Source organism: Cystoisospora suis, assembly GCF_002600585.1.
Source record: "Cystoisospora suis strain Wien I chromosome Unknown contig_783, whole genome shotgun sequence".
NCBI lineage: Eukaryota > Apicomplexa > Conoidasida > Eucoccidiorida > Sarcocystidae > Cystoisospora > Cystoisospora suis.
The window spans coordinates 98,312-111,648 of NW_027153584.1; positions in this window are offsets into that span (position 1 = coordinate 98,312).

The window sequence follows — 13,337 nt, forward strand, 5'->3', positions numbered from 1 at the left end:
AGAAAAAAGGTACACTGATCCAACCTATCGTCATCATTGTAGAGAATTTCAACAAGCTATCTGAAATAGGGAAAAAAGTACGAATCTTCTTTAACGTTACACAGGAGAAACCTGTGGGGGTCGTCTCTCGTCCGTTTTGCCGGCAAGGGACTCTTTGACATCGGATGAAAAGAAAAGAGTCGACCTCGAACTTAGAAAGATAAATAGAAAAGTGAAACAAAGAAAGACAGAAAGAAAGATAGATCTGTCTATTCCGCCGTCTTTTTTGAACAAGAGAGAGAGAGATTTATTCTCCTCTTAGGGAGCCGAAAGACTTTTGTACGATCGTTTCTTTTAATGTGGTAAAACAACTTTCTTTCTTCTAAGAGCCTTTCCGAACCCTTAATAGAGATCTTCTCGGATTGACGTCTTTGACCAGCCCTTCTTTTTGCCCTTCCTCCCTCTTTTGGCTTTCTTGTGTATGTTCGTGGCCTTCCTCCTCGTCTTTTCTGACGGTCTAGTTTACTACAGAGATCACTCGGAGAGATAGATGACGACTTCTGGAGCAGCTCCTGTTCTTTCTTTCCCCTGCCTTGTGCACTCCAGATGAAGAAAGACCGGTAGGCAAGAATAAAACTCTCTTTGGGTATCTTTTCAAAGAAGAGAAATATACCTGGGCCGTTCCTTTTCTTTATAGCTCTCTTTTTGTTCTTCTTCCTTTCCTACCAGTCAGATGGCATTCCGAGCTCCCACAAACCACCGGACTTGTCGCACTTCTCGTGAGGTTGCTGTAGGCATAGCAGTAGAAGGAGTCTGTTCCCTGAGAGGGTCTCTTCTCTCTTCTCTTTCAGATCGTTACAGAAAAGAAAGAAAACGAACAGAAAAACGAAACGGGAAGAAAGCATGAGCAGGCAGATGGATATGCTGGGGAATGGATTCTCCAAGAGAGAGAAGAAAGCGACTCTTGATCAGAGAGATAGAGAGAGTTTGAGATAGAAGAGTGTGGACATGTTTCTTTTCTTTTTTCTTTCTTTTCGTCGTAGCCGTAGTACGAGTGAGGGGCTAGAGAGGAGAGAAAAGATGAAGAAGAAAAGTAGAAAAGTGTCTCCTTTCAGAACCTTGCGAGATTTTTCCCGAGAATAGCTCTCCATTCGAGATGATCTCAGAAAGTTTTAGTGTCGAAAAGAAAGGAACAAAATCTGTAAAAACCGTCCTCTTAACAAAGGAAGAAAGAAAAACGAAAAGTGACCTGACTGTCCCTTAACTTCTCCTTTCCTCTCTTCTTCACACACACCCTTCTTTCTTATTCGATCTGTTCTTCTTGACATCTACAAAGACAAGAAAAAGACAAATTCTTCTACGGGGTGACCCTGGAGCCTTTGCCGTGTGTATTGTTTGCTTGCGTTTTGAGTGCGAGTGAATCCATCCCTACGTCTTGAAGAGCTGAGACAAAACAGAAAGTCGAGAGAAAAGGATCTTTCTCTTCTTGGTTTGTTTCTCACAAAAGAGAAGAAAGGAATATGAAATTCTCTCCTTTTCTTTCATCCCTACTAGATAAAGTCACAGTGTTTCAAAGGAAATAGAAAGATAGAGAAGTCTAGGACTCCCAAAGACTTTCTCTTCTACAGCAACCTACTCTAACCCACACAGAGCTCTTCGTAACAGCGCATCTCAACTCTCTCTTTATCTACTGATCTATATCTCGCTACTGCTATCTATTGATCCTCTTCAAACCAGGATTTCTCTAGATCTGCTTCCATCAGTTTTGCAAATGAACGTAGAAAAAGAAGAGAAAAGAAAGAAGAAAAAGAAGCAGTGGCGAGAGACCTACACAAATCCCTCTCTTCACACGTACTTTCTGTCTGTAGCTGAACTCTTCGCAGTCTCAGTTTAGTTGCCACAGCCTTCGCCTATCTGAATGAGAAGAAACTCTTCTTTCTTTTCCCTAGCAAATCTCCCCTTTCATTCTTTCTCTCCCCCTCTCATCCGTCAGCGCAGCCCAGGAGAGAGAAGATTCTTCTTCTCGTGTGGAACTAACTCCTGCACTGTTGAAAAAAGACTTTCGATGAAACTTCAAGCCGAAGCAAAAGTGAACCTTTCCATGGTGGATGGACATAACTGAAAGGAAAGAAGAAGAAGAAAAGAATTCTAAGGAAAGTCGGTCTCATTCAAGCGCGGAAAGATAGGAATTTCTGCTCTATTGCTTCGTCCGACCTTGCCGTCCTTTCTTCTTCTTTTCTTCAGAATCTTCCTCTTTCTTTTGCTTCTGTCAAATTGCCTTATTTCTAGAGAAAGATACTAATCAATTCTAAAACGAGGTGGACAGATCAAAAGATAAGTGAACACATACAGAGATCAATATCTCTCCATCTAACCGTGTCGATCTTCATCTCTATCTGTCTAGCTGTCTATCTATCTCTATCACTACATCTCAGGTGGATCTTTCATCTTTCTCTCTCTCTGTGCAGATATACATTTATATATGTATGAACCTTTCTTTCTTCTTTCTAGGTGAAGGAGGCAGGTCTTTGCTACTATCCTTCTATTCACTTGGAGAGAGACGTCTTCTTATCGCTTCTCCATGTGGATGCATATCTATAGATCTCTCTCTAAAAGCATTCTAGTGATCTCTTCCACTCCTTCTTCTACCGGCATGGATATAAGGAAAGATCGCAGAAAGGACACCCCTCTCCTTCTCCTTGTCTTCTCCGTTTCCTAGCCTCTTTTCTTCAAGACACACACATACACCATCCTCCAAGAAAGAGAAAGAGAGAAAGACTGGGAGAAAGAAAGAGATTTGAAGAGCGATGTAGAAAGAGAACGAGAAGTTATCTTACTTTTCTCTTTAGCTCCCACATTCTTTCGTGGTAGTTAGTGAGCTGCCCTTGTTTGAAAAGTTGCTTGCCTCGTCTGTCTTCGATGGACGAAGAGAAGAAGAAGCAGAAGAAGAGATCCAGAGAATTTTATCCCATGAGGTGATCTCTCAGGAGAAGAAGAAAACGTTCTTCCCATATTGTCACTCTAATCAAGTACAACCCTTTCTATCTATCTATCTTTAATCTATCTATCTATCTTTATTTCTTTCTTCATCTTTTCTTCCTTCAATCTCCTTCGTCCTCTTCATTCAAGCATTCTTCTGCTATTCAAGGTCAAACCAGTCACCTCTTTCATTCTTTTTCTCTCCAAACTGGAAGAGAAAGACTTCTTCTCCACTCTATACACGGGCCTTTCTCTTCCATACCCTTCTCTCGGCGGCCCGGAGCTACACCGGGGCCGTCAAGAATTCTCGTCTTCTTTCCTTCTCCGCTCTTTCTCCCTTCTTCTTTCTCTCTCCCCCTCTTTTCATTCTCTCTCTGGATCTCAGCTATCTTTCTCCTCCTTCTCATCTCTTTTTCATCTTCTTTCTCGCTCTTCTCTCTCAAGATGTCTTCTTCTTCTCCTCCTCTAGATCCAGGCTCTCCTCCTCCTGCTGCTGCTGCTGCTTCAAGCAGTGGTAGCGACTACACCCCAAAGAGGAAGAAGGAGAAGAACCCTCTCACTGGCAGTCCTCCTTCGTCTTACGGAATGAGAGAAAGATCATTCTGTCCATCTGAACAACTTTCTTCTTCCTCTTCTTCTTATCACGAAGACAGGAGTCTTCCTTTATATCATCCTTCTCCTCCACCCTGGGTAGATGACCCTTCTTCTCATTATCGATCAGCATCTTCTTCTTCTTCTTTCTCTCCTCATTCTATTTCTGCACCAAGTATTCTTCGATCAACGCAACACACCTCAGGCATCCCTCCTGACTCTTCTTCTTCTGCTTCTCCTGCTCAACCCTCATCGCCTCTTCAGCAGACACCTGAACGAGGAATGCGGAAGTTGAAATCTCCTTCTTCTCCTTCTCTTCAACTACGCGGCACACATGTCCATCTTCCTACTTCTTCCTCTACATCTCCTTCTCAAGCCCAGCTCTTTTCTTCTTCTTCTCCGCGCTCCCAGCATCATGCTCTCGATCACCCGACAACTTCTTCTCCTCGTCTTCTTCTTCAGTCCCAATCTCCCCTCCCACCCTCTGACGGCATGTATATCCAAGGCGAAGGAGGCTCCGTTCCTCCTCATGCATCTCTAAGTCACTATCATCCACAGCATCTAGACCGTAATACTCGTAACTCTTCTGTTCTTTCAGCTCCAGGTCAAGCCTCGAGATCTCTCTTTCCTGACTCTTCTTCTTCTTCAAGTAAGAATCTCCGCGGCGTTCCGAGTTCACTTCATAAGCCTGAGAGAATGAATAAAACGGGCCTTCGCCCTTCTTCTTCTTCCTCGTCAAGACCCCAGACACCTCCGCCTCCTGAGACAGTCATCACAGGGTGTAATATGCTCTTACAGCCCTCATCTACCCTTACTCCTCATGCAAACCACCCCACTCGCAATCCCAATTCAACTACCTCTTTTTCATCCTCTTCTTCTTCCTTACAGAGACCGAGGGGAATAGGAGCAGGAGTAATAGGAATAGGAGGAGGAGGAGTAGAGAGAAGTGTTGCTGGTCTTTCACAGACTTCTCCCCCTCACGGTGAGAAGCAAGAAGAAGGGACAGCATCTTCTTATGGATCCTCTCGAGCGACGATTCTTCATGAACAAGGAAGAAGAATGGTGCAATTCGGAACCCTAGGGGGAGGAGGGGGAGAAAGAAAGAAAGAAAACGAAAGAAGACATCTAGGAGGGAGCAGTCTCATAAGAGGCGAGGAAAGATTAAAAGAAGGAGAAGGAAGAGGGGGGGGTGAGAGGGGAGCTCTAGATGAGCTTTTAGCGAGTTTTTCTTCTTCTTCTTCTCATCTTTATAGAAAGGAAGAGAAAGAGGTCAAGGAAGGAGATTTCGATCATCTTCTCTTTCCAAGCGGAAGATTACATGACGATGAAACGAAGAAAGAAGTAAAAGAAAAAGAGGAGAGAGAAAGAGGAAAAGGAGAAGAAGAAGAAGAAGCAACTTCTCATCTTGCGTGGTCTGCTTCTTCTTCTTTCTCCCATCAGCAACGACAGAGATTTCGTCATTCATTAAGAAAAGAGAGAGAAGAAGAAGAAGAAGAAGAAGAAGAAGAAGAGAAAGGAACGGACCCAAGACTTCTTGGCTCTGAGAACCTCGATGAAGAGGGTCAATTCCACACGATCATCCCGTCTGTCTATGGTACCAGTATCAACCTGAACAAGAGTTATCTCTTCTCTTTCTCTTCACTTAATCAAGATAACCCACTTAATCTCCACAATTCTTCTTCTTCCACCACCTCTCGCCATCTTCACTACAAAGATGCTGGGGAAGGGATAGGAAATGGAGAGAGTCTCGTGGCAAAGACGCTAAGAGATTCCTCTATCTTTGGCTGTGTCTCAAGCCAAAACACCTCTTTTCGATTGCCCTCTCCTTCTTCTTCTTCAGTCTATCTAGGAGGGAGAGGACGTCCTTCTTCTTCTTCTCCTAGGAAGTTCTTTGAAGGGGAGGAAGAAGAACGACATAGCTCCCATCGAAAGAATGAGAAGCAACCTCTTTCTTCTTCATTGACCTGCGGGGTAGGTGCAGTCTCCCGGAAGAGAAAGACAGCGACCTCCTCCTCCTCTTCCTCTAAGACATCTTCAAGACGCTTCAATCGAAGTGAGAGCTTAGATCTATCTTCTCTTTCTTCTTCTCTTCGGAACAGCCAGAGAAATCCGGCTCAAACAGCCGTATTCTCTCGAGCGACAACTCACCCATCGCTTACAATGGAAACAGACGAGCATGCCTTCAAGAAGAGAAGAAGCAAACCAGCAGATTCCCACAAGAATCAACCTTCTTCTTCTTCTTTTCATGCCAACGGATCTCTAGGAACCCATCACGGAAAACCTTCCGGTCTTTCCTCTTCTTATTCCGGAGCTTCTCTTCAACGTTCTTCTCAGAGAAAGACTGCTTCTTCTTCTCTTCCCTCTGGTCGAAGCGCGAAGAGCCAGTCGAGTAGTCAGCACCCTCGAGGCAACCTTCATCCTACCCACAACAGCACTATCGAGATTCCTTCTTATCTCTCCACCTTATGTTCCATCTATCTAGAACCCCCTGCTACGTCACATCAAGATAAGAAGACCTCTTTTTCGTCTTCTCCCCATGCCGGAGAGAAAGAAGAAAAAGAAGAATATCTCACGGAAGACGCAGAACAGCAACCTCCAGCTCATGCTCATGAAGAGGAAGAAGAGGCCGTCGTCGTGGTCGTAGGAGAAGAGGATGGAGGAGAAGAAAAAGAGACCTCCGCAAGCATCATCCCTTCTCATTCTTCTCAGCAAGTTCTCCAGGGCAAAGAAGACCCACATGAAAACAGCAAGAAAGCAAATCATCGACGGGACGGCAAAGAGAAGGACAGCAACGGCGGAGAAAGCTCTTCTTCTTCTTATTCTTCTTCGGTCGTAGTCATTCCCGAGCACATTCTCCTCCAAGCAGAGGGCATTCGCAAGACCTCTGACGGGCATTACGTAGACACTAAAAAACGAGGAATGAAAGTGCTAGGTGCCGGAGAGGAAGACGAGGAAGTTGAAGAGCTGCGGAAAGTTAAGACCGTAGAAGATGCGATTTCTTTCTTTGCGCGATATGGAGCCTCGACAGGCACGAAATTCTTATATTGTAACAAGAAGAAAGAAACGGAAGAATACTCGCAAGGAGATACCGATGATGATGAAAAAGGAGAAGAAGAGAATGAAGAGATCCATGGAGACAACCTCCCGAAGCAACAGGGAGGAGGAGAAGAAGAGGGAGATAGAAAGACGACGAAGCTGAGGAAGGCCAATAGATTAAAGAAGAGAAAAAATGTCGATTCTTCCAATCTATATAATCTTGTCGTGGTCTCTGAGAAAGAAGTTGAGCCAGAACACTTCACAATTTCTCCTACAGGCATTGTCCATATCCAGCCTGGTCGGCCTTCTGAATATATGACTCTATCCGATTTCTCCCATCAGGCTTTTGCTTTCTCTGTCTTAAGATCCATGATTTTTTTTAAGACCTTTCTGCTAAAGAAACTCATCACTCTATGGAAGAGCAATGTGCGGAAACTTCTCTACAGACGCCAGAGAGTCAAGCTAGGAAGAAAGCTCTTTCTTGCTAAGCCTGTGTATGTGGAATCTCTCATGAAGATTCTAAAGGTGTTAGCCGATCTAAGGACCGTCACCCTAATTCACATACCTCAGCAAGGGGTTCTTTACGACCTGGCAAACTTCTCTGCTTTACAAACCTCGACAAGAATCGATGTGAAACATGGAGCTAGCCATTTCATTGAGGTAAGGAAAGGAGCAAGAGAGAGAAAGAAGCAAAAGAACAGAAAAAAAGAGAAGAGAAAGAAGATCGGGAAGGACAAGGGGTGATAGAGAGGTGGGAAAGGAAAGATTAAAGGAAAGAAGAAGGAGAAAGAAGGAGAGGAAAAGAGCTAGATGGATTGCTTCGAGATGGATGTAGAGAGAAAGAGAGATAGATGAATGGACATAGACAGATAGATTAAAGATAGCTAGGGGGGTGCGTATAAAAAGGGAATCTATCTCAACAGAAGTACATGTATAAATGCAAAGAGAAAGAGAGAGACAAGTCTGTATGTGTGCGTGTATGCATCTATCTGTCTGTCTATATCATCTCTTTCCATCCCTGATAAAGATAGAAGGCGTTTGTCGAGACGGTTTCTTCTTCACTTCACTCGAATAGGAGAATAAAGATCTCTCTCTCTTTCTCTCTCATGTTTGCTATCTCTCTCTCTCTCTGTCTCTAGACTTTTACGTTCTTTCTCTCCCCGTTGTTTCGTCAACGTAACTGTCCTAGCTAGCTACATAGAGAAATAGAGCCTCGCCCTCCGATCATCCTTTCAGAGGTTCCTGAAGAAGGGGGAGAAGAGAAGATCCCCTATCTTCCACCTAAACACCCCGCAATCCTCTCTAAAGGCGAAGGGGTTTTCTCGTTCATGGGGATCGATAGACAAGAGAAATTCGAAGAAGCGAAGTTGAGACAATGCTATCTAAGACAGCTCCTCGGATTCTTGAGAATCGATTGTCTATATTTGTAACAGCTTAATAATAAGAATCGATTCTTGACCATCGATCTTTTAAACATTTGCACCTCAGCCAGTGATCTATCAATTGACTCTATCTTTCTACCTATCTTGAAACTATCTCCATCTTCATGGATATACTCTATCGACACTAAAAGGGAGCTTCCACTCTTCCTCTTCCTTTTTCTTTTTCTCTTCTTTCTTTTTCCCTTCCTTCCTTCTTTCTTTTCTTTTCCTTTCCTCTCTCTTTCCGTTTGTCTTTCCATCTCTCTGAGTGTATGTACACCGTGCGCCTCTTTCCTGCCTTTCGTCGCCATGAAGTCTCTATCTCTCTCTCTGTCTCTTTTCTCTTCTTCTCCCTCTTTTCTTCAGTCTTTCCTTCTTGCCCTTCATCTTTCTCTTTTGTGCGTCTTTAGTTGAAGCAGAATCGAGTTCACACTCATCTGCAGGAGCTCATGACGCAGCTCCATGCAGCAACTCTCCTTCCTGACGGAGATCCGTTAGATAACTCTTCTGTGAAAGTGCCGGGAAGTAAAAGTAAAAGTATGGTTCAAGAGATGCATGAAGCAAGAGAAAGAACAAGACTTCTACGCCTAGCTTTTTCTAACGAAGCCCAACTAGGAGATTTCATTCGCCTTGTCGATTGCATCATGGCGATGAGACTGGCCGATGTACGTCTTCATTCATTCATTCTCTCTACACACATCTCTCTTTAAAGCAGCAACTATCTCTCCTCTTGTCTCTTCTTCTTCCCCGACGTAATCCCTGTCTATTTCCTTCTTCTGCTTTCTTGTCTTTACTGTCTTCACGAAGAAGGAGCTAAGTATGGAGAGAAACAAGAAGGTCCAGCGAGAAAGAGAGAGAGAGTTCGCGGATGTAGGCGGATCTAACTATGTCTATGTATAGACATAGAGAGATGTACTGAAGTCTCTATTTTATGCCTGTCTAGATCTACCTATCCATCTATAGATGAAAAAGGCTGTCAAAACTGAACGATATAAGGGAACAAGCGGCTTGGTAGGAGTAGTAGTAGTAGGAGTACGAATCGCTTGCTTGTTTGAACTTCTCTCAGTCTAGACTTCTAGCAGTGGCGAGCCAAGATCTGTGGAAAGTAACGGAAGGGAGAAAGTTCAAGACCTCTGTCACGACAATCTTGAGAGGTTGAGACAAAGAAAACTTCTCTTCTTCTCTTTTTCTATGTAGCTCTCCTTTCTTTCTTTCTTTCGATCGGTGTGGAAGATAGACAGCAAGCGTTTAAATAGATCTACTTGGCATGGTGTATCGAAATTAGTTCTCTTTTCCATCTCTCCTCCACACTTATCAGTCTCTCTCTTTCTCTCTCTTTCTCTTTCTATACCTATATGAAAAGACTGGATCTTGCATCCTCGTCGGTTTTACTCTTACCCTTAAAATGGAGATTTGTCTCTAGGATCTGCGCGTTTCTTTCTGATCTTCTTCTGAACTTCTTCACGCGTTTTCTTCTCTCTTTGTTTCCAACCTAACTCATCATTTACCTCTTCTTTTTTCTTTCTTCTTCTTTCTTCCTTTTCTCTCTCTTCTTCTTTTCTCTTCTTCTCCCCCTCTCTTCTTCTCTCTTCTTTCTCTATTCTTATAAGGCAGTGACAACGGCAGCAGTTGAGCTAAGAGAGCGCCTAGGAGAAGAGGCACCGCCAGGAGGCGCAGGGACAGGAGGAGGAGGAGGTGCATGCGGGAAAGTCTTTCGTGTGCAAGTCAAGTTCGGTTCGTCTTCCCGTGTGGAATTTGATCCTAGTCTCGAGCAATTCCAAGCAGCTCTTAAAGATCTTTGGGAAGGTAAAGAAACATAAAAATTAAATACACAAGAATAAAAGCTTACACCCTTCACATCTCTCCATCTGCACATTTTCACACACATATCTCTCTATGTATATATATATATATTCATGTACACTGGATATATCACTCTGTCTGTCTGTCTGTCTCACTATATCTCTGTATGGAGGGTAGCATGTGCATAGCTTCTCTCTCGTATGTATATATAGGAGGACTCGCTTTCTCCCGCACATGTTTCTTTTATCTCTGTTTGGATACATAAAAGTTCGCTGGCTATTCTTTGCAGTCTTCTTCCCTACCTTGCCTATTCCGAAGGAGCTATCTCTCACATCCTCCCATGTCTATACATCCTTTCATACATAGCTAGTCCTACACACGCGGTTCGTCTCCTATGTGCATAAAAGTGAGCTTTACTATCACCCTCTGTTTCTTCCTTTGGCGTGGTCTAGTAAGGAGATATCACAAGACACTCTCTAATGTGAAAACACCAAGCCATCGTTAGTTAGTTAGTTAGTTAGCTAGCTAGCTAGCTACTTAGCCATTTCAAGTGTCTAGACACTTCTAAGCTGGACTGTCTTGTCCTGTCTGGAAACTCTTTTCCTGCTTTCCGAAAAAAGCAGGAGAAGGGGGAGGAGAGGCGAAGGGTAAATTTGGGAGAGATGACTGTGTCTTCTTTCATCAGCTGTTCGATCTCTGAACTGAAAGAGAGAGAAAGAGAGAGAAAGAATGAGAGAGGAAGAGAAAGAGAGAGAGAGAGCGAGAGAACCGAGATAACTTGAGAGGATATATGCCTTCGTTACTTCGTCTTGTTGTGTTTGCGTGTGGGGTGTATATACAGGTACAATAAGCGTGGTGAATAATGTCCCTTTCTTTGCATCGAATCGTCTCTACGAAGACTTTGTGAAGCTAGGAGATCGATACTCCGTAGAAAACATTCTTATGAGCTGCAGTGCCTTTCTAAATACCAAGGTAAAAGATGACAAAAGCACACATACAAGAAGAAAAGAGAAAGAGAAAGAAAGAAAGAGGAAACATGCATACCACATCCAGCCAGGAGACAACTAAGGCCGATTCTCCACATAGGAGCTCTTCTACTTAGCCTGCGTGGCCGTTGTTTACATATGTAGACATACAGGCATATATATACGTGTGTGGCGGTGTCTACTTCTCTCTCTATATGCATATAGCTATTTGTATACTTAGGGTGTATGATGTAGATTTGTATGAGAAGAAAAGTAACCGTAGGGATGTGTATATACAGCTTGGACAAGGAGGGTTTCTAGCTAAAAGAAAGTCGATTAAAGAAGAAAGAACAATCTTAGTAGAGACGTATCAGACAGTTCGAGTGGAGAGCGACAAGAAGAAGAAGAAGAAAAAAGAAAACTTTCCATCTTATCCTTCTGTCTATGTCAACCATACTCTTCCTTTCTTTCTTTCTTTCTTTTTGATCTTGCTATATGTACATCAGCACGCAGATCTATGCATATATATATATAGATATATAGATAGATACATAGTTATAAAGATATATATGGCGGTAGACAGAGAATACCGCTGCAACGAGATACATAGAGAAACATATCCACTATATAAGCACGTACAGAGATGTTTGCATAGATGTCTAGGTATGTATCTCGGTAGATACACGGAAGCACCGGGCTTGAGGTACACCTTATCTGTAGATCCGCGCTCTCTTCTTTTTCCTATGAATTAGAGATACGACAATACGATAAGACTTCCAACGCATTTTCTTTACTAGGGAAAAAGACCTTCCTGGAAAAGAAGAAATAAGAAAGTCTACTCCTTTCCGGCATCTGTCCCGTATCTCTTTCTTCTTCTTGTCCCACTCTGTCTTTCTCTGTTTCATTCTTTCTTCCTACCTTTCCCTTTCTCCTTTTTTCTCTGTTTGGTCTTGCCATCTCTTCTCTAGCAAAGAAAATGTCTTTCATCCTTCCTGTCTCCATGCACCTGACAAGGCCAATACTTGAGCTCCTTCTTCCACTTCCTCTTTCTCACTGGCTCCGCTATCTTACTATCGTTTTCCTTTCTCTTCTTCTTCGTCTTTCGCCTTGCTTTTTCTTTGAAGTAGATGTACAGCTATCTATCTATCTATCTATCTTTAATCTATCTCTCTATCTTTCGTCACCTCATGCTGAGACGTTCAGGTGTATGTACACCCGAGTGCATCGTATTGGTTTGTTTGTAGACCTCCTCCTAGCTTTTTGTCTGATTTGGATCTCCGGTTATCCTTGCTCTTTTATTCTTCTTTTCTTCTTTTCCTTCTTTTCTCCTCTTGTGTTTCAAGGAGGATATAGAACGGCGAATTATGAGAGATTTTGATCGGGCAAGGCGATACTCCGACTCCTATTTCGCTGTATACAGGTAAATGTCTTACTCTTGCTTTCTGTCGTTATGTCTCTGCGTCTGCATTCCATTTTCACCCATCTTATTAATTCTCTCAACAGCGAAGAACGTCCATCAGAAGGCGTCCAGTCTCTCTTTTTCCACGTGTAGATACACCTCATAAAGAGACATACACATGCATGCATCCACCCAACCGTATCCTAGCAATCTTCTCCACCATAGTTTCCTTCTCTCTCTCAAAACTCCCTCTCTCTGTCTTTCTTTGGCGTTTGGTGTCTCACCTTCTTTCCCTCTTTTTCTTCTTCTCTCGCTTTCCTTTCATGGACTCCGAGCCTAGTCTATCTATCTCTCTATCTTCAATCTATCTGTCTATCTTTAATCCATCTATCTATCTATATTCAATCTGTCTGTTCACCTATCTACAAGCTATCTATCTATCTATCTATCTCTCTTTCCCGTCCTTGTTTCTTGTGTTTCTTTTCTTTCAGACAGATCTACGACTACGGCCAGTCGTGGAATGAAGAAGAGTTTAGCGCCTCTATCAGATCGCACGATGAGCTAAGCGACGAAATGGAGGCTATGAGAGACTTCCAAGAGAAGCTCGAGAAACTTAATCCAACCCACGTGATAGGAGTCTTCTCAATTGAAGCGAGGGGTCTCAAGACTTCTCTCATTCCCGTCACAGAAAATGCTCTCGCCTCCATGAAAAAGCTTCTTCTACAACTCACGAGAGAACATGTAAGGTCGACGTACACATGAGGGACGAGCAGCTGCTGTAGTCGAGGTGTATATACACTCCACGGGGAGTCTCATATACAACACTTGGGAGGGAGTTAGGAACAGGAGAAAGGAGGTCTATGAATATAGCTATATATGTGCGTATATGCACGCGTATATCTCGTCTCCTGTAGCTATCCATCTACCTATCTCTAGTCTAGCTATCTACAGGTATATACGCAAATATACTTACACCTTCCTGAAACTATATTTATCTGTAAGGATGTGCCTATATATCTCTATGTGTTCGTCCTCCAGAAGCTTGCATAGGTGCACTCTGAGTATTTGCTTTGGAAGTATATGCAGACACATGCACATCTATCTATCTATCTTTAATCTATCTATCTATCTCTCTTTAATCTATCTATCTTGACTCTATCTATT